Below are 24,965 nucleotides of genomic sequence, written 5' to 3' on the forward strand. Positions count from 1 at the left end.
ACCTGTGAAGATGGTGACCAAGAGAAAGATGTCCCCTAGGGGTGCCATATGGCCTCAGAAACCCTAAATCCTTGGGTGGACTAGACCCCACCAGCAAGACCTTCTGTAATAAGCATAAAGATTGGCTGGCTCTGTACAGGGGGAAATGGTCCAATATTATCATGAAGTTCTTTTCTGATTTTAGGCTTTAAAAGCTGGTTGATATCACTTTTAAAAGTATGCATATTGCTGCCTTTTGTTAAACAGTTAAATTAGGGCTGCAATACATTTGGATTTTCCCAGACATTATCAGGATTTCAAAGGCGGAATTGATGTTCGAGGGGGTGGAGGAATTTATGAAATGTGTCGCTTTGCCCTGGATTGTAGGCAAGTCAATCTAAAAATGGTGGGTTTTGGGCATTTTTGCAAAGAGAAGCACAACAACTTAGGAATTTGTCTTTAAAAAGCTCAACAATTTTGGGGGTCTTCCTAAAAGCTCAACAACTTTTGAAATATGGCAGCCCTAAGCTCCCCAGAAGATCTCAAAGCCAGGGGAGATGTATATGGAAATATAAGTCCTTTCGACAGGCCCTACAGGATCAAGCCAATGGCCCATCTAGTCCAGGATCCTGTTCTCACAGTGGCCACAAGCAGGACAAGGGCACAACAACTTTCTGCCTACCTGGATTCGCAGCAACTGATATTCAGAGGCATACTGCCATCATGGCTAGTAGATAATGATAGTCCCATCCTCCATGAATTCATCTAAGCCTCTTTTGAAACCACCTGGGCTGCTGGCCATCATTGCATCTTGTGGGACTAAATTCCATACGGTAGTTTAACTGCACTGTGTGAAGAAGTAAAGGGACCCCTGACCATTAGGTCCAGTCGCGGACGACTCTGGGGTTGCGGCACTCATCTCGCTTTACTGGCCAAGGGAGCAGGCGTACAGCTTCCAGGTCATGTGGGCAGCATGACAAAGCCACTTCTGGCTAACCAGAGCAGCACATGGAAACGCCGTTTACCTTCCCGCTGGAGCGGTACCTATTTATCTACTTGCACTTTGACGTGCTTTTGAACTGCTAGGTGGGCAGGAGCTGGGACCGAGCAACGGGAGCTCACCCCGATGCGGGGATTTGAACCGCCGACCTTCTGATCGGCAAGCCCTAGGGTTTAACCCATAGCGCCACCCACGTCCCTCGTGTGAAGAAGTACTGTTCTCAATTTATATAAACAGGAATTACAAAAACACATGCATCAATACATCATCCCAGCACTCTATTCTCATACGAAATGATCCTTTAAAAGGCTGCCCCAGTGAAATTTTCTATGGCTCAAAGAACTGTGAGGTATGAAATATATTTTCAATTTTGGATATGTTGGTAGGACCCTCCCCCCCTTTTCCTTTTTGCTCCTCACTTCCTGGCACCTGCAGAGCATCAGCCCAATTCAGAATGGCTCACATGTGTCAGTTGTCAAGTTTCCTTGCTTCTGCGTTTGTGTGTGGCGTCCTTTGTATGTCCCTTGAGTCACTATTATGGGAAATATCCCACACTGCACATTTCAGCTCTTCCACATTAGTAGGCAAGCATAAAGCAAAGTCACAGGATTAAGATTATGCCAGGACCTACCAGTGTCTAACATTTATATAATCAGCTTGCTTAAATGGGGATAAAAGTAGTAATTACCTAGCAACTTTAGTAAGTACAAGAAACAGATTTGAAAGCCAAGGAAGGTTCACGGAGATAACAGATTGTAAGGCAATAGAGGTATCCCAACAGGCTTGTGAATGCAGCCAATGGTTAATCTTGTTACAATGACAGATTTTATCTCAATTGTTTGTTCAAAGGATTTTCTGAGGCAAGCAGGCAGATGGGAATTGGGGCATTTCCAAAGAGCAGCCGCTGCCTCCATTTTCATTTGCATAAGTCTCTGTGGCTACAAAAACAGGCACAGGCGTAACTCTTTCAAATGAATGCCCCATATATATATATATGGAAGTCCAGTCCTACTATTATTCTTTTAACAGTTATATAGTGTGCTACGGTACATCTGAGACTCTCTGAGCACCGTTGTAATGCATTTATTGTTTTAGTCTTGTCCTCTTGGGATTCTGGAGGAGAAAGGTACAATAAATTGGGTTATTATTATCATCATCCCTGTAGGTAATAGTAAGGTAACACAGAGCAGGAACTGTGTTTTCCGTGAGTTGTTGAACTAGGAGAAACAGCCCTGGCAAACACTCTGTAAGAAACAGAACTCAAGAGAAGCACAACTATTTCTGAGTTGCAGAAACATTACACAGAATATGAATGTTCATTTCAGTGTCATCCTACTTGTATTTACTTGACATTTGGTTGAAGCTTCATTTCAGATGGAATTGCTTCATAATAAATATACTTAAGACTGCAAACTTGGCTGCATACACCAAATTATACGTGTAGTATTTTGTAAAGCTCACAGCAACAAATGTTATGATTCTGACTTCACTGAAGTCAAAGTCTAGCTGTGTGTGTGTGTGTGTGTGTGTGTGTGTGTGTGTGTTTTAAACCAACAATTTAGCATTCATCCCCAGTCATAGGCTGACATGATTTTGCAACTTTAAGAATGCACCCTAACTGAAATCACAAATTAGCTTCAACAGGTCCTTGTGGTGCCTGCCTCTCCATTGGAGCTGACTCACTTCTAGTACTCTAGAATCACATTCCTTGAATCAAAGCTCTTCTCCTTCTCGGCCCATCAAATCTCCTATTTACACACACAGAAAGCTTCCTTTCTGTAAGCTGGAAGGTTAGATGCTTGTGTGGCAGTTTTGGAGGGGGAGGCAAGTTCCCTTAGACCTCCAGCTGATAAAATATGAATACGTTATAGGAATAGATCAATAGGCAATTTCCTGCAAAACACACATTATCCTAATCCCCCATCGCCTTTCTGTGAGTAATAGAAGAGTGTAAAAGTAATGGCATGCTTCCCAAATGAATTATAGTCCGGTGGTAAGGAAAAATCTCAATTTTCCCTTTCTTCTAACATAAAAATTAGAGGCTCCTTTGCTGGAGATGGGAATAAGCATGCTGTCTTGGCCAAGATTTTGCTCCAGAGAACCTGTTTCTAATGACTGAGGCTACATGTGCCTGTACTGCTGTGGAATGAGTAATGGTCACCTTGCTTGCCTGTACAGTTGCTGTACTACTAGTAACTACTCATTACTTTATAAAGCACTCTGAGATATATGGAGTACGAAAAGTGCTGCACAGAGCCAAGTTCAATAGCCGAATGGATAGGCTCTTTAAATATCAGTAAAAGGAATGGGGAGTAAGCTCTGTCATTCTGCCCTTGATTCAAGCCGCTCTGGAGTCCGCAATGGAGATGAATACATTCCATTCAAAATACTTAACGAATGGTTATTTTAAATGCATGTCCATTTTCTCTCCCAAGTCTCTTACATTTGGAGTAATTAAAGGAATAGCTCTCTAAAAATTAAGGTATATGGATATAACTTTAAGCAAGGAAACTATTCCCATTATTCTTCACCTCTTGAGAGAGAAAAATAGAGTCTGCATTTTATCTTAAATTCATGAAACACAAAAAGCCAAATTTAACTATATCTGACTTTTTTCTGGTGAACAAAGAAGGAATGCTGACAGGCAAATTGTGTACAGGTCTACTCTGAAGTGAGCCACATGTGCTCAATGGAACCTGCTCGCAGGTAATAGTCTTTTAATTATAATGAATGATCAATAAAGTCAGCAGTATCAAGTAGTTTAATGTGCAAATGCCATTTTTGTTAGCCAACCAAACAGGAAAGATAAATTTGTGGGGTATTTTACTTTCTAATCCAAAAATGCTGCCTTTATGAATAAAAATATTTCTTTCAGCTATGAATACCCAAGGAAGCTCACAAAACCTATAAGTAAAATAAAATCATATGATTGTATCAAAATTGTAAAGCACTATTTAAAAACAAACTAGTGGCCACACTGAGTAACAGAAGCAAGAAAAACTGGTCTTTAATGTCAATTCCTATAGAGATAGTTCTCTTCATTACCATTATAGGCAACTATATTGAGTGTGTTTTAAAGTTCACTCATGGCTAGACCATTAATAACTTTAGTGACTGCTTATAATATCTTTTCTTCTGTCTGGTATCACTTTTGAAGTAAGGGAGCAGGTGGCGCTGTGGTCTAAACCACTGAGCCTCTTGGGCTTGCTGATTGGAAGGTCAGTGGTTAGGTTATGCAGCACTTCTTTTGAATATATGTACAGTCGTACCTTGGAAGTTGAACGGAATCCGTTCCGGAAGTCCGTTCAACTTCTAAAACTTTCAGAAACCAAAGTGCGGCTTCAGATTGGCTGCAGGAAGCTCCTGCAACCAATCTGAAGCCACGGAATCCCCGTCAGGCATTTGGGTTCCAAAGAACGTTTGCAACACCGGGGGTTTGAGGCATTCGGGAGCCAAAATGTCTGAGTGCCAAGGCATTCGGGATCCAAGGTACAACTGTCATAGCTGCCAAGTTATCCCTTTTTTTAAAGGGAAATTCCATTATGCTGAATAGGCTTCCTCGTGAGAAAAGGGAAAACTTGGCAGCTATGACAACTGTATAACCAATCATGACAAAACATATTGGGGAAACCTCAGTAGGCTTAGAAGATTCATCCAGACTCCACTATTTGTGTAGTTAAAGTTGGTAAATGATACTTTTTTGCTCTTGTCATCATTAGGATCATTCCCTCGTCTCAGTGCTTTTTTTGTGGTGCACTGAATCTGTACTTTTTGCTTTGCAGTCCACTAATGCAAATTTTAATCTGATGGTAGCTTTTTGGGTATCTCATTTAAAGCCATCCAAATTCAAGACTATACACCTTAATTCTTCTGTATCTGACTTTCACCCAAGCCCCATGGAAAAGCAAATAATCTGTGTCTGAGTTGTCCCTCTTTTGATGGAAAGCATGTCCTAGGAAAGAGAAATGACAGGAGAGGGTGATGCCCATGACTCTTTCCCGAAATGTCAGATGTGCCCATTACTACTGTAACCTGTAGTCAAGTTAAATTGTATATTTCCATTACTCTTTCCCTGTTGCTTGTTTTAGTGCATTTGAGTAGAAAGTTCAAAATGCATAATTATGATGGGAGATTTGTACTAAAGTGCTGAACAGCAATAACAAAGTGGAAATGTGCCAATTTAGCAAATATCATAAAAGCTACAAAGGCATTTAGCTTAAAATTCAATTTGCTCATTTTCAAGTGACCAATTTATTGCAAAAACAATGTTAACATACGGCTGTACCTGGTATTTAAAAAATAAAGGGACACTTACAGACACGCGAGCCTCTTCACCGCCACGTCCCCAATGCATTTGCTTTCTTCTGTGTTTCAGAAGTTCAAATGAAAACATGTTTAATATGAAATGCATTTATTCTGTGATGCTCTAGACACCTAGTATCATCTGCTGAGTTATAAGGCTATCTTCAGATGATCTGCATAAACTGAGTGCAGTGCGGGATTATTCAACTTCCATTCTGAATGTTTAATAAGGAAATGAACGGCTTTCCTCTCTATGACACAGCAATGAATGTATCAGCAGGGAACCACTGTAAATGTCTTTAAAACCTATGGTCCTAAATAGCTAAAATGGAATTATGCAGATGCTAGAAGGGTAGGAGGTGCAAATTTGTCTCGGTGCACAAAATTAATATTGGGTCTTTTAAGGAACAGCAGTCATTTTGTTGCCTAAAGCCAAAACTAATTTTTTTAAAAACAATTTGACTTCCCTGATGTCATTTCTACAGCCCTTTTGAATGCTGTGAACTGTATACCTCATAAGCACAGAAATCACAGAAATACACAGACACCTAGTAATAATTCAAAACTCATATATTAGTTCTGTAAGGCGCAGGCATTTTGCAGTCAATGATCCCAAGCTTTTGCTCACATGCCATGGTTACGTATATTTACAAATTATTGCTTTGTGCTACATGGTGTAACAATCCCTATGAAAAATGAATTGAGACTCATGGGATAAAGAAAACCTTTCCTTTCTTTTTTTCTTATGTTTTAGGAGGGTTCTAGCAGGGTTGCATGCTTTTCATCCAGTTTTGGTACCTGAGGTGAAGGATAAGATGGCACTACCTGCTTCAAAAAGTTTGAGAAATACTGCTGAAAGTGCCCCAAAGTTAGGCCCGTTGCAGGCCTACTAATTTAGAGCAAATGAAGCATTTGCAATGTGACTTTTAGACAAGATGGTTGACCTACTTGTGCCTTGACCTTAGCACAGCTGGAAGAGTGAAGAAAGAGCAAGACCAGATGCTGCCCCTAAGGTTTTCTCAGTGAAGAAATAGAAACGCCAGGAAATACAGCTCCTAAGTGATCATTAGAACATGCTGTCTGCAAAGAAAGATGCGAGCACATCTTAAACAGAGGTGAAATTGCTTCCCCCTCCCTTGCTCTTGCAGCAGCCTTGAAACAGAGGCAGCCTTTCCCCCCCTTGCACAGAAAAGTGGTTCTGTAGCCTTACTACCGCCATTTTTATTATTATTTCTCTGTATAGCTATTTTTAAAAATCCTAGAAATACTGATACAAAGCCCTGCTGTAAAGGAATGCTGCTGGTTCTGCATAATTTACTGTCAGAAGTATTTGACATATGGAATGTTTGTGTGTCAGTTGAACCCCCACCCCCAAAAAAAAGGATAATGGAGCAAGATATTTGGGTGAACTGACCTGCCCAAGTGCCTAAACACTTATAATAAGTGCCATGGAGTGGAGGGATGCGATTTTCATTTGATATAAAGGCAGAGTACAAATCAATTACATCCAATCCAAACCCTGTTCAGCAATGGGGATGTTGCTACTGCTCCACCTAAGCCTGATGGAGGAAAAGCAACCTTTTAAAATAGCAGTCCATGCTGCGTTTCTAGGCCATGTGACGGAGATAACAGCCTTAGGAACCAGCCTAAGCTGCCTCCCCCCGTCTGATCCTACCCCACTACCCCACCCCTTTTGGGAGACCTATATTAGCTTTGGCCTAGCCAGCTGAACCCCAGCGGGACTTGGATGGGCAAGTTGGATATGCCAGCACATCTTTGACAGAGGTTGGGGACTTAATGGCGGCTGAGCCTGTCTGAGCTAGAGATCTGCTACATCCTATGTTGTTCATCCCGGTGGATCTTGCCACAGGACTCTCCCATTAGTCAGCCGTGCTTTAGTCCAATTAGAAGCTAACTTGTCCCATCGATTTCAAGGGAACTAAACAATGAACACAACCCAATGAACTCATTTTCGGAAAACTTGCGGAATCCTGGGAAGGCTTTTATGAATTAAATCTCAGCCTCATCCTTGTAATGAAGTTAGAATGTGGAAATGTTTTTACAATGTGCAAGATATCATATTCAAGGTGTGTGTCATCCCCCCCCCCCCCGCCCCAGAAAGAAGGAAGGTATTTGTTCGAAGTCCAACTAATGTTTCATCAAAAAAGTGCTCAAAGTTGAAGATGACGGAAGTTGGCCATTAGCTGTTCAGATGCATGCCACCAGATCATCCTCCTTGAACTCTGGGGCATGATGCCAGGAGTGAAGGAGTCAGGCCCTTTGACTGGTAGAGCCTCGCAGGACTGGGGCCTTCCTGAGTTTGGCCTGGAAGGGCAAGGCTCGGCCGCACAGGTGAGGCTTGACTGAAGACTCTTAGCACCTGGTGGCAAGGGCGGGAGGGGTATATAAGACCAGCATTTCTCTCTGGCTCTTTGCCACAGCAACACACTACCCACCTAGCTGTGCTTTGGCTTCCTGACTCCTGGACTGCTGCTTCCTGCTTCCCAACCTCTACCCCGGTCCCGATGTACCAGGCCGGGACTCCGACTGCCTGTAACCCAGATCGTTACACATGTAGACTGGATTTCAATCCCAACTACAGATGCATCCCACTGTGCTTAATGGTACCAAATGTATTCATTTTCATGGATGTCAAGTCACTCATTGCACCAACCCAACCCACTGCAACCGTGGAATGTTATATGTACTATAGCCTGTCCTTTTCTGTTTAGTTTTCTGACCCACATTTTTAATTGCCAATGTGCTTTTTGATATCCTAATTGCTGAACATGCTGTGAACTGATTAAATTTTTTTATGCCAAATTAGGAAGTATCTTTGTTGACGGCTGATCACATAACAAAGTGAATGTCTTTCCTTCCACCAATGGGAGTAAAGAACAAACTCTGGTGCATTTAAAATGTTCGTTATATGGCTATCAGAGAATTCCCTCTGTCCTAAATTCTTCAAACAAATTGTTGGAAACAAAGCAGTTTAACATTTACTCAACTTCAGATAACTTTAAAAAAAAAAACCAACAACAGGCAATTGCTTTAAGGAAAAAGATTTAATATGGGTTTATGATAGCAATAATCTCCTTGAAATTGGCTGTATTGCTGTCATTTGTTATAGTCTCAACTTCCCTTGTCTTTGGCTTCTTATATTAAGTGAAAATGCAACTATTAGCAGCTAATGTGCCAATTTCTTGGTGATCACTGCCTAACTCTTAGGCTTCACTCAAGTGATAATATTGTGCCTGCACCACTTTAGACTTGAAGGTGGGATTTCACATGATTGAATGCTTTTCCAGAGGGGAGGAAATCTCTAAATATGGCATGTGTGCTTTAATGTGAAGGTGATTTGTTTGATTAAACAACTTCCCACCTGCGATTTGAAACAGTGTAGCAAAAATAGTCAGATTTCACACCTCAATAGTTTAACCTCATAGGTTTAAGACCTTGGTTAATTCAAGGTTATTTCTTAAGAAATATCCATCCTTGAATAGAAAATGGAATAAGATGCCCTTCATTCAACTTCAGTTAAATGAAAATGCACATGCACATACCTTTATTGTTGTGAGTTGAAACTGGTAATGAGAACATCAGAAGAGTCATGGTGGATGAGACCAAGATTCATCTAGTCCAACATCCATCCTTCCTACAGTGACAAACTAGATGCCTCCGCCAGCATCATCCAAGAAAACAAGACACCCAAGCCAAATTTCTCCCACTGTTGCACCCTGACAACTGATATATAGTGGGATTCTGTATACAGGCCACATAATCATGGGAAATAGTCACTGATAGACTATCACCATGAATTTGTCAAATCTCCTTTCAAAGTTATCTAAATGAATGCCCATAACCACATCTTGCAATACTGCAGTAATTTCCATAGGATCCATCTTTAAATTAGCTATGGAACAAGCAAGGATGAGCACTTCCCTGGAATAGAGGGTAGGTTATAATTATGCCACTGTTACACCATCTCCTGTCGGAAGATCAAAAGAACAGCCAATGTAAGGAGCATCAGATCACTCATTGGTTTGCCCTTATTAGCCTTGCTGAGTCATATCAGTTATTGGTAATAGTAGTAGTGGTAGTAATTTTATTATTTATACCCTGCCTATCCCCATCTTGGCAGCTTCCAGCATATATAAAAGCATAATAAAATACCAAACATTAAAAACTGGTAAAGGACCAGTTAGCTATGTTAGTTGTGGATAAGAGACATGCAGTACTAGCCTATATGCGTCTACTCAGAAGTAGATCCCATTGAGTTCAGCTGGCCTTACTTCCACGTAAGCGGGCAGAGGATTAAAATCTTAGATAATTCTAGGTTATATGGAAGCAGGTGGCCCACTTAAGCTAGACATTGTACTAGTATATATATCCCATGTTGGAGAAATGGCTACCCTAGTGTTAAGAATGCTTTTAAAAAGGAAAAGGCACCCCTGACCATTAGGTCCAGTCGTGACCGACTCTGGGGTTGCAGCACTCATCTTGCTTTGTTGGCCGAGGGAGCCGGCGTACAGCTTCCAGGTCATGTGACCAGCATGACAACCAGAGCGAACCAGAGCAGTGCACAGAAATGCCGTTTACCTTCCCGCCGGAGCAGTACCTATTTATCTACTTGCACTTTGTGCTTTCGAACTGCTAGGTTGGCAGGAGCTGGGACCGAGCAATGGGCGCTCACCCCATTGCGGGGATTTTAACCGCCGACCTTCTGATCGGCAAGCCCTAGGCTCTGTGGTTTAACCCACAGCACCACCGGCATCCCAAGAATGCTTTTACAATAAAGTAACTGCACTGAAACATTTTGATACGTCTCAGGATCAGGACCTTTATGGCATCCTCTTTAAGAGTCTATACTGTGGTACCTTTGGTTACGAACATAATTTGTTCCAGAGGTCCATTCTTATCCTGAAACCATTCTTAACCTGAGGTACCACTTTAGCTAATGGGGCCTCCTCCTGCCACCGCTGCACGATTTCTGTTCTTATCCTGAGGTAAAGTTCTTAACCCGAGGTGCTACTTCCAGGTTAACGAAGTCTGTAACCCGAAGTGTTTGTAACCCGAGGTACCACTGTAAATTCCTAAATACTGCATTTTGCAGCTTACAGTAACCATACAGTAGTCACCGCACATCTCGTTGCTTTCAAGGCTTTCCCGGAAGTGCTCATGGGAAACTGCAAAGAAAGCCCCATGCTGCTGTGGTCAGTTAGAAAGGCAAGAGAAGAACCATCCCATAGACTTAAGTAAGGTAAGTGGCAACTCTGAAAAATTCAGAAATTCCCCATTTCTCCATGAAAGCTGCAGAAAATTGACACTGTATTCCAGGAGGAAAAATAAGTTTGAGGAACAGCAGTCAGCAAAGAATTTTCCCCATTCTTACTTCCTGCAACTTGTCCACAGCTGGGGGAGGCAGTGGGAGATGAAGCTGCATGTGGCCTCTGCACTTACAGGTAGGTATAGTTTGCAGCTGCAAGTGTCTTACCACAGCAGGATCGTGCTCTGTACCTGAAATTACACATTCTACACTTGGCGGTGCAGGATTGACAGCTTTCATAAAGCTCCTTGTGGTCAACATGGCTAGCAACATTTCTGCCTGATTTAACAGGCCACACAGTCTTAACACCAGCCGTGCGGCCATCATCTTTGCATAAGAGATCCTTTGTGGAAAGTGCCAAACTAACTTTTTCTAAAAGCTGGTGTATTCAGACCAAACTGAAGGTTTAAGGTCAGAGGAAGGACAATGCTGGGAGTCTGAGTTTTGTGACTGATGGCTCTCTTTCCCACTTGCAGTTAAATATAGTGCACTGTGGTTTCTTGCTGTCAGTCTGCTCTTTAGCAAGACAAGTGGAAAACAACCATATGTAAGTTAGTTGTTCGAGAAACAGACACCCACCCACCTGCACACACACTATTAGTTTGTGTTTATAGTGAGGAAGGAAAAATAAAAGTGCTGCCTACTTAAATATAAATAGCATTTCCCCTCCATTTTTCATTCAAAACCACCAAGCATTCAGACAGTGGAACTACACAAACGTGTTGGCTCCCAGGGACAAACTCATACTTATTTTGTTCCTCCTTGGTGGTTTTAGCAGTATGGTGTGGCATCTATGCCAAGGATTGACTTAGCATGTCTTCTAAAACCAAATTGTGGTTAAAATCTTGCCTCCATAATCTGATCTGTATCCATGGTTAGTCATATACCGGTAGTTGTTTATTCTTCTTCTTCTTCTTCTTCTTCTTTTCTTCTTCTTCTTCTTCTTCTTCTTCTTCTTCTTCTTCTTCTTCTTCTTCTTCTTCTTCTTCTTCTTCTTCTTCTTCTTCTTGTCTCAGGTCAGTTACAACATTAAATCACAATATAAAAACTCAAAATACACAATAAGAATAAAACCAAAAACGACCTAATAACCCCCCTCCTCGACACATTTTGAAAGGGCATTGGATGTCAATCAGCCCAAGGCCTGCTTAAAGAGGAACATAATTTTGCCTGGTGCCAAAAGGTGTATAATGGAGGCACCAGGCAAACTTCCCAGAGGAGAGCATTCCGCAAACAGGGAGTCACTGCAGAAGAGGCCTGTTCTTGTGTTGCCACCCTCCAGACCTCTCATAGAAGAGGCACATGAAGGAGAGCCTCAGGAGATGCTCTCAGGGTGTGGTTAGTTTCATATGGAAAGAGGTGGACCTTGAGGTATTGTGGTTCTTTAAGGCTTTATAGATAAAATCCAGCACTTTCAATTGGGCCCAGGAGATTCAAGGGGAAGAAACCTTTGAGGAAGGTCCATAGCTCAGTAGCACAACATCTTCCTTCCATGCAGACGATCCTAGCTTCAATCCCTGATATCTCCAGTAGGGCCAGGAGACATTCTTGCCTGAAACCCCTAGAGCACCACTGCCAGTCAGTGTAGTCAACAGTGAGCTAGATGGAATAATGCCTGGCTCCATGTAAGGCACCTTCCTGTATTTGTAAGCATGATCCTAGGTTTAGATGACACACACATCCAAACCTTGACTTAGCTGCCATGCTGCTGCTGAAGGGACCAGGGAAGAATAATGTGAATGTGAGCCAGCATGTCAGTAAGGGTCCCAGGAAACCATAGTTTGGTTGTCCATGATATGCAAATGATGCCATAGTGGCCTGATAAATCAGATCAATTTATCAGGTGAATTCATTACTTGAATTCACATGCAGATTTAAACAGATCTACCAAAATTATTTGGGGATTTGCTCCCCGCACGTACCCCTTTATTGTGAAGTTGCACATTTTTTTGTGGTGCCCAGCAAACTGTGATTTCAAAACAAAAAGAGTTTGAGAATATTACCCACTGTTCTTGCAGTTAGGCCCATATTTATGTCTGAACATCTATAATGTCAGGCTGCCGTTTCCCAAGGGAATCTCCATCTAATTGTGTGGAAGCCAGAGAGAAGATTGTATTACATACTGTGTAGCATATTACATTAAATGGATCCTTGAGCCAGCTCCAATCTTTATTTTCATTCAGCCCTTCGTCTTCACTTAGAAGTCACTCTTTTGTGAGTTTTTTCCCCTCCTGGGGAATCACTGTAAACAGAAGTATGACTAGGGGGGAAAAACCCTCTTTCATAACACTTGTCTGCCTTTGAAAGTGATTTAGGAGGGAGTGTTTAAACAGTATTCATTTCTGTTCTTTTCTCTTGTCTTGTAATTCTTCAGCTGCTACTTCCCATTCCATACCTGCAGGCAAGGTGCTGTAACAGTGTCAGAACGGAAGAGTTGCTTTTGTTTGGCATCTGTCTTTTCAGCAGCCAGGCACATAAAATGTGGTGCTCTGGCTGTCCATAAATGTATACCCTAAGAGCATAGCTGCCAAGTTTTCACTTTTCTCGCGAGGAAGCCTATTCAGCATAAGGGAAAATCCCTGTAAAAAAGGGATAACTTGGCAGCTATGCCTAAGAGCCTCTGAAGTCCCCTCCTGACTTAATTATCCAAATTGGCCAAATAGTCTGCCGGTCAAATGAGCCAGCCAGGAACTAATAAATCCTGTCTCCACTGTTGTTTCAGCTCTTTAATAAAATTGTTATTAGTTGATAGGCACCTCCTGCTTGCAGTAAACAATCTGTAGTGAATTATTTGACTTAACCCGAGTTCATGATGAATGGAGTTTCATCATGTGGGGACCAGAGAAAGCAGACTACCATTTCCATGGAAAATTGAGATAGACTTTCTAGCTTCCCAGTACGAAATGGCAAATGAGATAGGGCACGGTAGCTCTAATTAAAGAGTGGTCTGGATTAGCAAGTTCATTGCATGATTCCTTCAGGAATATGCTGCTCAGAATGTGATGAATTAAATAATCCTGACATTCATATTCTGCCTGTCCTCTATGGAGCTCAGGGTGGTGCATAGGGGGCTATCCTGTTTTGTCCTACATCATTGGCCAGTGATGTAGGTTAGGATGAGAGATAATCACTATATAAATATGTAAAGGTGAGGAACTGGATCATACTATTACTTGCCAAGCTTCAATGCTTTCACTAAGAAATGTAGCAACTGTACGTGCTGTAGGCATGAAGGAGGAAGTAGAGGTGTAGCCTCTGTGTGGTCCTGCCATGTCAAGCATGGGCTCATATGGGAAGTCTAAAAATAACTGTGGTGACTTGTCTAAGACCACCTACAGAGCTTCAGGATGGAGGAAGCACTTGAACTCAGATCAGGTCTTTGAGTCATCTGTTAATATTTGTTCTGTAATATAAAGAAATAAACTTCACAAAGAGATGTTGTCCTCCCCGCCCCATTTTTTAGCCTTGATTTGCTTCCTTGAAGTATTAAGCACCACCTTTCCTCAAGTTTGAGGTGGTTTATGAGAATAATGCAATACATTTTTTAAAAATCCCAGCAGATTTCCAGAAGAATAAACAATAATAAGCAGTAATAAAACAATTTGCAAAACAGCTACATTAAGAGATGCATCAATAGGAGTATAGCATCTAGATCAAGGGAAGTAATAGTACCACTGTATTCTGCTCTGGTCAGACCTCACCTGGAGTACTGTGTCCAGTTCTGGGCACCACAGTTCAAGAAGGATACTGACAAGCTGGAACGTGTCCAGAGGAGGGCAACCAAAATGGTCAAAGGCCTTATGAGGAACGGCTTAGGGAACTGGGTATGTTTAGCCTGGAGAAGAGAAGGTTAAGGGGTGATATGATAGTCATTTTCAAATATATAAAAGGATGTCATATAGAGGAGGGAGAAAGGTTGTTTTCTGCTGCTCCAGAGAAGCGGACACGGAGCAATGGTTTCAAGCTACAAGAAAGAAGATTCCACCTAAACATTAGGAAGAACTTCCTGACAGTAAGAGCTGTTTGACAGTGGAATTCGCTGCCAAGGAGTGTGGTGGAGCCTCCTTCTTTGGAGGTCTTTAAGCAGAGGCTTGACAGGCATATGTCAGGAATGCTTTGATGGTGTTTCCTGCTTGGCAGGGGGTTGGACTGGATGGCCCTTGTGGTCTCTTCCAACTCTATGATTCTATGAGATATTGTAAAACTGTGTTTCTCAAAGGGTGGACTGCAGAACACAGAGCTGCTTTTGTTGAGATACTAACAATCAGCCCTGCGTCCAACTGTCCCCTGCTCAACTTCCTGCTGTTACCACCACTAACCTGCTTCTTTCAACTTGGTAAAGGTAAAGGGACCCCTGACCATTAGGTCCAGTCGTGGACAACTCTGGGGTTGTGGCACTCATCTCCCATTATTGGCCGAGGGAGCCAGCAAACAGCTTCCGGTTCATGTGGCTAGCATGACAAAGCCGCTTCTGGTGAAACCAGAGCAGTGCACGGAAACACCGTTTACCTTCCCGCCAGAGCGGTATCTATTTATCTACTTGCACTTTGACGTGCTTTCGAACTGCTAGGTTTGCCAGGAGTTTCTTTCAACTAAGGTTGACCAAATCTGTCAGTTTTCAGTTTTCTCTGTTTCTTTTTTCTTTCTTTCTTTTTCCTAGTTTAAGTTCAAATCTTCAAATCTGTACATTTGTGTTCTTTTTTTTTTTTAAAAAAAATCCTCATGAAAATTCACCAGCATTTTAGAGCAAATTTCTAGTAGCTACATATTAATTGGTTTCAGAACTTTGTTTCAAAATTCAGAGCATTGCAAATTTCAAAGGATGGCTGTATTTTGGTTCACATACAGATCTGAATAGCTCAAATTGGGAAGGTTTGCCTTTAAGTATGAACTGAATCAAATTTATCCCCCATCCCTACTTTCAGCTGGGAGGAAGGGGGTTCCAACTGTAAACTGGTGTGCTGAGAAGGAATACACCAGTGAGGCGAGTCTGAGGAGGATATTATGTTGTTTTTCAGTGCCTGCTCCAACCTTTGTTGTAATTTTGACATGTGATTTTATAAGTATGTTAAGATTACTGTTTTTTTATGTAGCTTGTTTCCTCTGTTCTTTATTGCCATTCTAAATGAGTATTTCAGACTACTTATTATAAACTGTTTAGAGGCATTTTGTTCTACCAAGTGGTATATAAATTTTGTTAAATAAAATTAACAATAAAAAAGGCCAACCTGGCTGAGGCTGATGGATGTTGGATGACAGCAATATTTGGTAGTCACCACGCTGGCTACCTCTGCCCTAGAGAAGCTCTTGGCTCAGTCCATATTTCATCATGTATATTTCACACTGGGAAAGAACCATTCACCTTTTTGCAAGGATGTTTCTTTAATCAATAGTGGCTTTTGAATGAACATGGAGTGAATTGGACATGGAATGCTTTCTTTAATGGAAAAGCTCAACGGTCCTCCAAGAAACCAAATCTAATAAACTGGGATTGGTTCATGTGGTAGAATTCTCATGCCACCTTCTTATTTTATCTGGGCTGGTGAAAATAGCAGCACTCGTGGAATGGAAGCATCTAAAGTAGCTGTGTGACATCCCACGGTCTCACAAAAGGATGAAGAAGAGTGGCTGTTTGTTGTAGTAAATGCTGCTGAGCAAGCAGTGCAGAATATAGTTTATTGAAATGAATACATCTTCCCCAGGGTTTGTTTCAAGCTTTTACACCCCTCCAAATTTGGCAAACGGTTTATTATCTTACATCCCATATTTTGCTCAGCCTGGAGTGGTTCTAATGGACAAAGTAGGTCCCAAAAGAAAATAACAGCTTATCCAGGAAAGACAACATCGATCGAGCAATAACAATTAGAATTTATGACAATAAACATTTGACCATATTTCAACAAAGTAAAGGCTAAAACCATCTCTTGCACATATTTATTCAGTGGAATTATGACTCTCTTATGTATCAGTGTCACATACATGAATGCAAAGAATTTGCCCAGGCAAAATAATGTTATAGTTTTGTTTCTGGTTCTATATTGTTTCAATAAACTTTTATGAAGTTATTTTTTAAGTGCTCTCACAGTCAAAGATGTTTGAAAATTGCCAGGGTGGTGTGACTTTGCAATGCAGAACTATACTTGACTGCACATGATCTTAGACAAAAGGATGAGAAGTGATAAACAACTGACATGTAGAAACGTGTGTCTGTGTACACACACACACACACTCACACTCACACACACACACACACAACCATGTTTACTTTTTTTGAATCACAATTGTGGCTTTTTTATGGGAGCCAGCACAATTGTGCAAGCCATATCTTGTCCTTCTTTCTTTCTAATGCCATTTTGTCAGGCTGGTGTGTGTATCACCTGGAAAATGGAGAAAGCCATTTAAGGCTGTGCTTTCACTCCAGTGGCTGATGCTCAACAGTGAATCCATTATGTGAGGGACAGGGGATATCGCGAAGTCCCTCCCCTCCTAAGTTCAAGCCAATCCCCGAGCACAGGGGGAAGCAGAGAGAGTTCCGATTCCAGTGGGGAAGCAGGAAGTCGTGTCCGAGGCTCAGGCAAGGTAGAGGAGCCAGGGTCCCAGGTGGGACAGGAAGGGGCGAATAAGGGCGGGAGACCCATCCCCCCAACTCCGGAATTACGCAGAAAGAGGAGGGGAAAGAGGATGGGTCTGCCAAAGCTTTTGTGTTGGAGAAAGACGCGCCAAAAGCCATTAGGAGGTTCTGAAACCGACTGACAACATCACTCCGTGTAAATAGCAATGACTTGAGCACTGTAAATACGCAGCACCAATAAAAGAATAAAATGCAGAGCTGCGTAGCGTCGTTACTCTGAAGTAGTCCACTCCGGCCACTGTGACAGCAACCTCCTAATCCTTTTTGGGCTACTTTGGAGTTGCCGGGATGAGCGTGTCAGAGGCGGAGAAATGGCGGCAGATCGCGGAGCAAGCCCAGCAAGAACTGCAGCAGCTGTCGCTGCAGGCGCAGGGGGAATTGAAGGCAGCTAAAGAGGAGACTAAGAAGGTCCAGGACGACCGGCTACAACTTGCGGAACAGGTGAGAGCGCTTCAGGAAAAAGAGCAGCAATTAAGGGCGGTGGCGGTAGACCTCCAAAACAAGCTGGATGCAGAGAAAAACAAGGCGGGAGGGGCACCCCAAGTCCAAGTGCTGCCAGGAAGGAGAGCCAGGACCCTAGTAAGCAAGTTCAATGGAGACCCGAGGGAATTTCAGGGCTTTGAGACTGAGATTGTGTATGCTCTTGAGCTGCACCACGATGAGTTCCCTGATGATGAGCACAGGGTAGCGTTTATTGTGGAGCACCTTACCGGGGCAGCCAGGGAGTGGCTAAGACCGTTAATTGCAACAAGGAATCCTTGCATGAAGAATGTCAAACTATTTCTAGAAGGTTTGAAAACGATGTATTCGTCCGATAGTCATATGGATCAGACTAAGGAGGAACTTCATAATTTACGCCAAGGAAATATGACAGTTCGCGCGTATTGGGCGAAATTCACCATGCTGGTGCACAGATTGGGGTGGGAACTTGAGTCCCCCCCAATGCAAGCGGCGTTCTACTTGGGGTTGCATGAGGAGGTGAAGGATGAGCTCTCGAGAGGTCCAAAGCCCAGTAATATGGATCAGCTGAGCAAAGCGGCTCTGGCGGTGGGGGTGAGACAGGAATCCCGGTGGAGCGACAAGCAAGCAACGCGCGCAAAGCGGGCTTGGTTCCCACGGTCGCAGGAGAAGCCACTCCCCCAACAACCCTTTCAAGCCACGCCTGGGGCCAGTCAGGACCAGGAACCCATGCAGATTGATAGCGCGCGCGCGCGGGCTTTTCAAACCCCAGCGGCGCCAAGACGCAAGGAGGGAAGGGGTGGGAATTGCTTTCTCTGCAACTCCCCCCAGCATCTCGTCAGAGACTGCCCACATCGCAGGGAGTGGCAAGGAAAGGCGGGAACGGTTGTGCCCTCCCCCACTGACGCAGCACCACAGCAGGGAAACGGGAAAGCCTGGCTGCAGGAGACAAGGGGCGGCAGCCAGGCACAGTCAGCAGACAACAGCCCCAGCCCACCCACCCGCACAGAGAGGAGCAGAGCCAGCCCACCCCTCCCAGAGCAGGAGTGGTTCTAGAAGTGACGCTCACGCTTCCAAATGGCTATCCCCTGACAGTCCTCGCCCTAATTGACAGTGGGGCGTCAGCGAACTTCTTCTCGAGAAACTTTGCAGAAGAGCACCAGATCCAGCTTCTGCAGCTGGATTTTCCTCTGCACGTGGCAACCATTGACGGCAGAGAGCTGCTGGGAGGGGCCATCACGCATCAAACCCCCCCCCATGAGAATGACGGTTGGAAGGCACTCAGAGACACTGGCATTCAACGTCACCACCATCTCAGACCCCCCCATCGTTTTGGGCATGAGCTGGCTGGCGCGCCATGACCCCTCCATAAGTTGGCACCAGAGATGCATCACTTTTGGATCGGACTTTTGCCTGGAACATTGCATGCAGCACCAACCAGGGGAGGGGCCTCCGATAGCCACGGTGGCCACCATGCACGTCAAAGGGGGTGAAGCGATACCCAAGCCGTACTGGGACCTGCAGGAGGTCTTCAGCGAAGCGGAGTCCGACCACCTACCCCCACACAGGCCTTTTGACTGCCAGATCAACCTGGTGCCAGGGGCAACTATACCCCCAGCCAAGCTGTACGCCATGTCAGACCAGGAACTGGAAGATCTGTGCGCTTTCATCGACAAGAACCTCAAGCGGGGGTTCATCAGAGAAAGCAAGGCAGCAGGGGGCAGCCCGGTCTTCTGGGTGGACAAGAAAGACACGCAACAGCGCCGTCTTGTGGTGGATTTTAGACGGCTGAATTCAGTGACAGAGCCAGTGGCTTTCCCCATGCCCAGAGTGGATGATCTCCTGACAGCGGCACGCAGGGGCAAGATTTTCACCAAGCTAGACCTGAGGGGGGCGTACAACTTGATCAGGATCCGGGAAGGCGATGAATGGAAAACCACGATGTTCACGCCTCTGGGCTCTTTTGAATATCTGGTGATGCCCTTCGGGTTGCAAGGGGGCTCAGCATGCTTCCAGGCCTTCATGCACCACGTCCTGGGGTCCCTCCTCTTCAGGAAATGCTTGGTCTTCCTGGATGACATCCTTATTTACTCCAACGACCCAGTGCAGCACGTGAAAGATGTCAGGGAGGTGTTGCAGCGCCTGAAGGAGAACCACCTGTATGTGAAGCTGGAGAAGTGCAAGTTTCACACCAAGGAGGTGGACTTCCTGGGCTACAAGCTGTCAGACAAGGGGCTGGCGATGGACAAGGACAAGGTGCAGGCCATCCTGGACTGGCACAGCCCCAGGACTCGCAAAGATGCCCAACGCCTACTAGGCTTCGCCAACTTCTACAGGAAGTTCATCAAGAACTTCTCTCGCGTTACGGCTCCCATCACTGACTGCCTGAGAGGCAAGCAGAAGTTCAGGTGGACACCAGAGGCGCAAGCAGCGTTCGAAAGCCTCAAGAGGGTGTTCGCCTCAGACCAGAACCTGTTCCACGTGGTTCAGGACGCGCCCCTACGCGTGGAGACAGATGCTTCTGATAAAGCTGTGGGCGCCATTTTGTTGCAACTGGACGCCAACCGAGAGTGGAGACCCTGTGCCTTCTTCTCCAGGAAATTGACTCAGCCAGAGCGAAACTACACAGTGTTTGATCGGGAACTTCTGGCGATCCACGCTGCGTTCCAGCACTGGAGACACTTCCTGGTGGGCGCCAAGCACCCCATCCAGGTGTGCACAGACCACAAGAACCTGGAGTTCTGGAGAACTGCCAGGGTGCTCAACCAGCGGCAGATACGGTGGGCAGAGTTCTTCTCGAACTTCAACTTCTCCATACACTACATCCCGGGAGAGCAGAATGTCAGGGCGGATGCCCTCTCCCGCAAGCCAGAATACATGGAGGAGGAGGCGCCACCGGCACCCAGGCACATTTTCCCCCCGTCAGCATGGTCCTGCGGAGCAGCAGTGGTGAGCGAGGCAGAACTCACAGCACTGACGGCAGCGGATGAATTTGCCAACCGCATCTGCAGAGAACTGAGAAGGGGGGGGAGCAGGCAAAAGACTTTGCAGAACGCAGGGGGCTGCTTTTCTACAAGGGTGCACTGTACCTGCCCACCACCCAGCTTAGACGTACGGTCCTCAAGCAGATGCACGACAACCCAACGGCGGGTCATTTTGGGAGGGACAAAACCACTCACCTAGTCATGAGACACTTCTGGTGGCCAGGGGTGCGGGAAGATGTTCGAGACTATGTACGGGGCTGTGACACCTGCCAGCGGGCAAAGGTGGTCAGAGCAGCGCCACCGGGATTGCTGGAGCCCTTAGCCACGCCACACAGGCCGTGGGAAGTGGTGTCCATGGACTTCATCACAGATCTGCCTTCTTCCAGGGGCAAGACCGCAGTGTTGGTGGTGGTGGACCTCATGTCCAAAATGTGCCACTTTATACCGTGTGCCAGGGCGGTCTCGGCAGAAGAGACAGCCAAACTGTTTGTGGATCACGTATTCAGACTGCATGGATTACCCTTAAGGGTTATTTCGGATCGTGGCCGCCAATTTGTTTCCAGGTTCTGGCGGCGGCTCATGAACCTCCTGCAGGTGGAGGTCAGCTTGTCGACGGCTAGACACCCGCAGACCAATGGACAGGCGGAGAGGGTCAACGCCATTCTGCAGCAGTACCTGAGATGCTACGTCAGCCAGAGGCAAACGGACTGGGTGGATCGCCTGCCACTGGCAGAATTTGCCTACAACAATGCGGTGCACGTCTCCACAGGGGTGTCGCCCTTTAAGGCCAATTACGGGCGTGACCTCAGATCTTTCCCTGAGAGGGAGGGGGAGGAGGAGGAGGAGGGCCCACAGGCTGAGGATTGGGCAGAGGAACTGGAGACGGTGCACCAGCAGCTCAGAGAACACTTGGAGAGAGCCAAGGAAGCGTACAAGAGGGGGGCAGATCGCCACAGGCGACCGGGGGAGGTCATTAGGGTGGGGGACAAAGTTTGGTTGTCCTCGGAGGGCCTTCCCATCAGAGGGCGATGCAAAAAGCTGGCGCCCAGAAGGTTGGGCCCCTTCACGGTCACGCAACAGGTCAACCCGGTGGCATACAGGCTGGCACTGCCAGAGGACATGAGGGTGCACCCAGTGTTTCATAGATCGCTGCTGTCACCGTACAGGGAAAGCAGCAGGCTCCGAGACAGCGAACAAACCCCTGAGGGAGGGGGGGAGAGGGAAGGCAGGGAGCAACTCAATGAGGCCACAGCCATCCTGGATTCAAGGTGGGGGGTGGGGGGCCTGGAGTACCTCATGGCATGGGAGGATGCTCCACCGTCCCAGAATGAATGGGTCCCAGCCACTCAGATACAGGAGGAATTCCTGGTAGAAGAATTTCACGCCCTTTTCCCCCATAGACCCAAGCCCTGGCACATGGAAAGGGAGGGGGAGGGGGAGGAAGCACGGGAGAGCAGTTCACCATGGCGCTGGGAAGCGGAGTTTGAGGAACCAGAGGATGAGGTATGGGTGTCACCGAGATCCACCCAGTCAGAGGAAGGAGCAGATTGGCAGAACATTTTTACCCCCACCAGCTCTGACGCCACAGACTTTTTGGGATTCCCGTCCTCCCAGGCGGAAGGGGGGGCTTGCAGGACTGGGGGGAGGTGTTCACACCAACGGGCTCGGAAAGCACTGAGTTCTTAGGCTTCCAGTCGTCACCGACACCTGGGGGGGACCTGGGGAGGGGTGAAGGAGAGCTTGGGAGGGGGGTGGATGTGAGGGACAGGGGATATCGCGAAGTCCCTCCCCTCCTAAGTTCAAGCCAATCCCCGAGCACAGGGGGAAGCAGAGAGAGTTCCGATTCCAGTGGGGAAGCAGGAAGTCGTGTCCGAGGCTCAGGCAAGGTAGAGGAGCCAGGGTCCCAGGTGGGACAGGAAGGGGCGAATAAGGGCGGGAGACCCATCCCCCCAACTCCGGAATTACGCAGAAAGAGGAGGGGAAAGAGGATGGGTCTGCCAAAGCTTTTGTGTTGGAGAAAGACGCGCCAAAAGCCATTAGGAGGTTCTGAAACCGACTGACAACATCACTCCGTGTAAATAGCAATGACTTGAGCACTGTAAATACGCAGCACCAATAAAAGAATAAAATGCAGAGCTGCGTAGCGTCGTTACTCTGAAGTAGTCCACTCCGGCCACTGTGACACATTACTTATTTAAAATATCTAGGCAGAGCTGACAAAACATATTCACAATATTATAAGAACTGCACTGAGTTATAATTGCTGATTGTTGCTTAATTTCAACCCAAAAAAATCAAGCCCCTGTTAAATGAGGACTTGTGGCTAGTTAAGGGAGTGTTCCAAACTGATTTTAAAGATTGTCATATGATATGGCAAGAGTTTGGGGGGGGGGAAAACAAGAACACCCCACACCATCTTGCACAGTGGGAACGGTGTGCTATAATGGGATCTGCAGCAACATTATTATGGAGCCAATAAAGGCCCTTGTGAAGTGGTCACTCCGGCCGAGGCCTGGTCCTCCTCAGGCAACTAATTGAGGCAGCAGGGACAGCTCCCTCTGCTGGTTTCTGCTGGGGCCCCACTCTTCTGTTGGAAGATGGAACTGAGTGCACCTTGTGGCATACCTTGCACCCCATAAATAGCCTGCTGCCCTTGGGTGCAGTAGAGGAAGCTATATTGTTGCCTGCATTATAAGGTTTGACTGCCAGTTTGGTTGGTTTCTGTTTGTGGAAAAGTGTGTTCTCCAATCAGGGAGAGTGCAGGTTGCGGAAGGGTTAAAATATATCCACTGGGTTGGGGTGGTGCTGGTTGAGAGGGAGTGTGTGTGTGATAGGACCATCCTGGGTTGCTGGGGGGGGGAAGCATGTAGCAATTTTTGATGGACAGGGACTGACCCTTAAAACCTCAGCGTCCAGCAGTTAGTTTCACTTTTGCAAAGTGCTTTGGATCTCCCTCCCGCCCACCGCCTTTTCTAATGGTTTAGCCTGACATTGCTTTGCCTGTCATGGGGTCGCTTGCTTTGCAAGGGCCTAGTAGGAATTTTGCCATTTGGCTGATTGGCTGTTGCCATTGGTTTTTGCCTACTGCTTAGCAAATCGTCACAACTTGTTAGGTTGGCGGTTAGGCATTGGTTGATAATTCTGGTTGGTGGAGGGGTTTGGCATGGAGGTGCCTACCCCTCATTAAAATGTTGCTCCACATAGAAGTATTCTGTTAAAGGAATCCTGGGGCTCGGCTCTTGTCCATACACCCCCGCAACGGGCGGGGCTGGGGCCATTACAGAGCACGAGCCTTGGGGAGCATTTCTGGTCGAGGGGAGAGTGCCTGGACACAGCTACCTCCTCTCCCATGGGGTGTTTACTTGACTGCCCTATACGGCTAAGGAAGTCGGAGCTGATCTGTCCCAGGTGGGGGACAGATGGATTAACCAATGCCTAAGCCAACACTCACATTTAATTGTATTTAAATAAAGTTGTGGCCAAATTAATGCCAAAACCCAAACTGAAATTTGGTGTGTGGTGTGAGTTATTTAGGGGGGGATGTCTGGCAACCTCGTCACGCAAGGAGCCAGTGCTGCTCTGCTACACAAGTTCTTGTGTGTATTGTTATAGTTAATGCAAAACTATCCTGCTTTTCTAGTGCAGATATTAATGCCTACCCATCCTAGGGATTTGTGCCAGTGGAAATGTGCCCGAATGCCAGATCATGTTCTAATCTCAGTACTTAGGGTTGTGATTTACCACAAATCCTCTTGGCATGTCACCAAAGAGTCATTCCCTCTCTGCTCCTGGCTCCAAATAATTTTGCTGGTACAAGGTTCCCTGCTGGGCTGGGTAAATGCTCTGAATCAGACTTGAAGCATTCCAAGTTTGCTAAGGCATCAACACAGGGGAATTTTGGAAGCTGTAAGACTGCATCTGTCTGAGCTGATTGGCAACATAGGATCTTCCAATATACCAGTTCAAACTATTTGTCTTTCTAGCCAGTATTGGGGAGTATCCAATTGTCCTTCCACAGGATGCCCAACAAATCATCTCCAGAGGATCCTCCAACTCTTTGGAGCTGATTCTGTGGGTGTTCAGTGGGCTGTGGAGGGTAGGAAAGTTCTGTTCGGTAAGCAGAAGACTTTTGCACTACTGGAAGAGGAACATGGGCTACCGCCCTAGGACCATCATCCAACCTCCATTGTCTCAGGGAGAAAGATGTATTTCCCATCACTTGGCCCTTATTAAAACAAAACAAAACAAAAAACAACTAGAGATGACAGGAATCAGACATGCAAA

Source organism: Zootoca vivipara, chromosome 5 (assembly GCF_965207765.1).
Source record: "Zootoca vivipara chromosome 5, rZooViv2.hap1.1, whole genome shotgun sequence".
Lineage (NCBI taxonomy): Eukaryota > Metazoa > Chordata > Lepidosauria > Squamata > Lacertidae > Zootoca > Zootoca vivipara.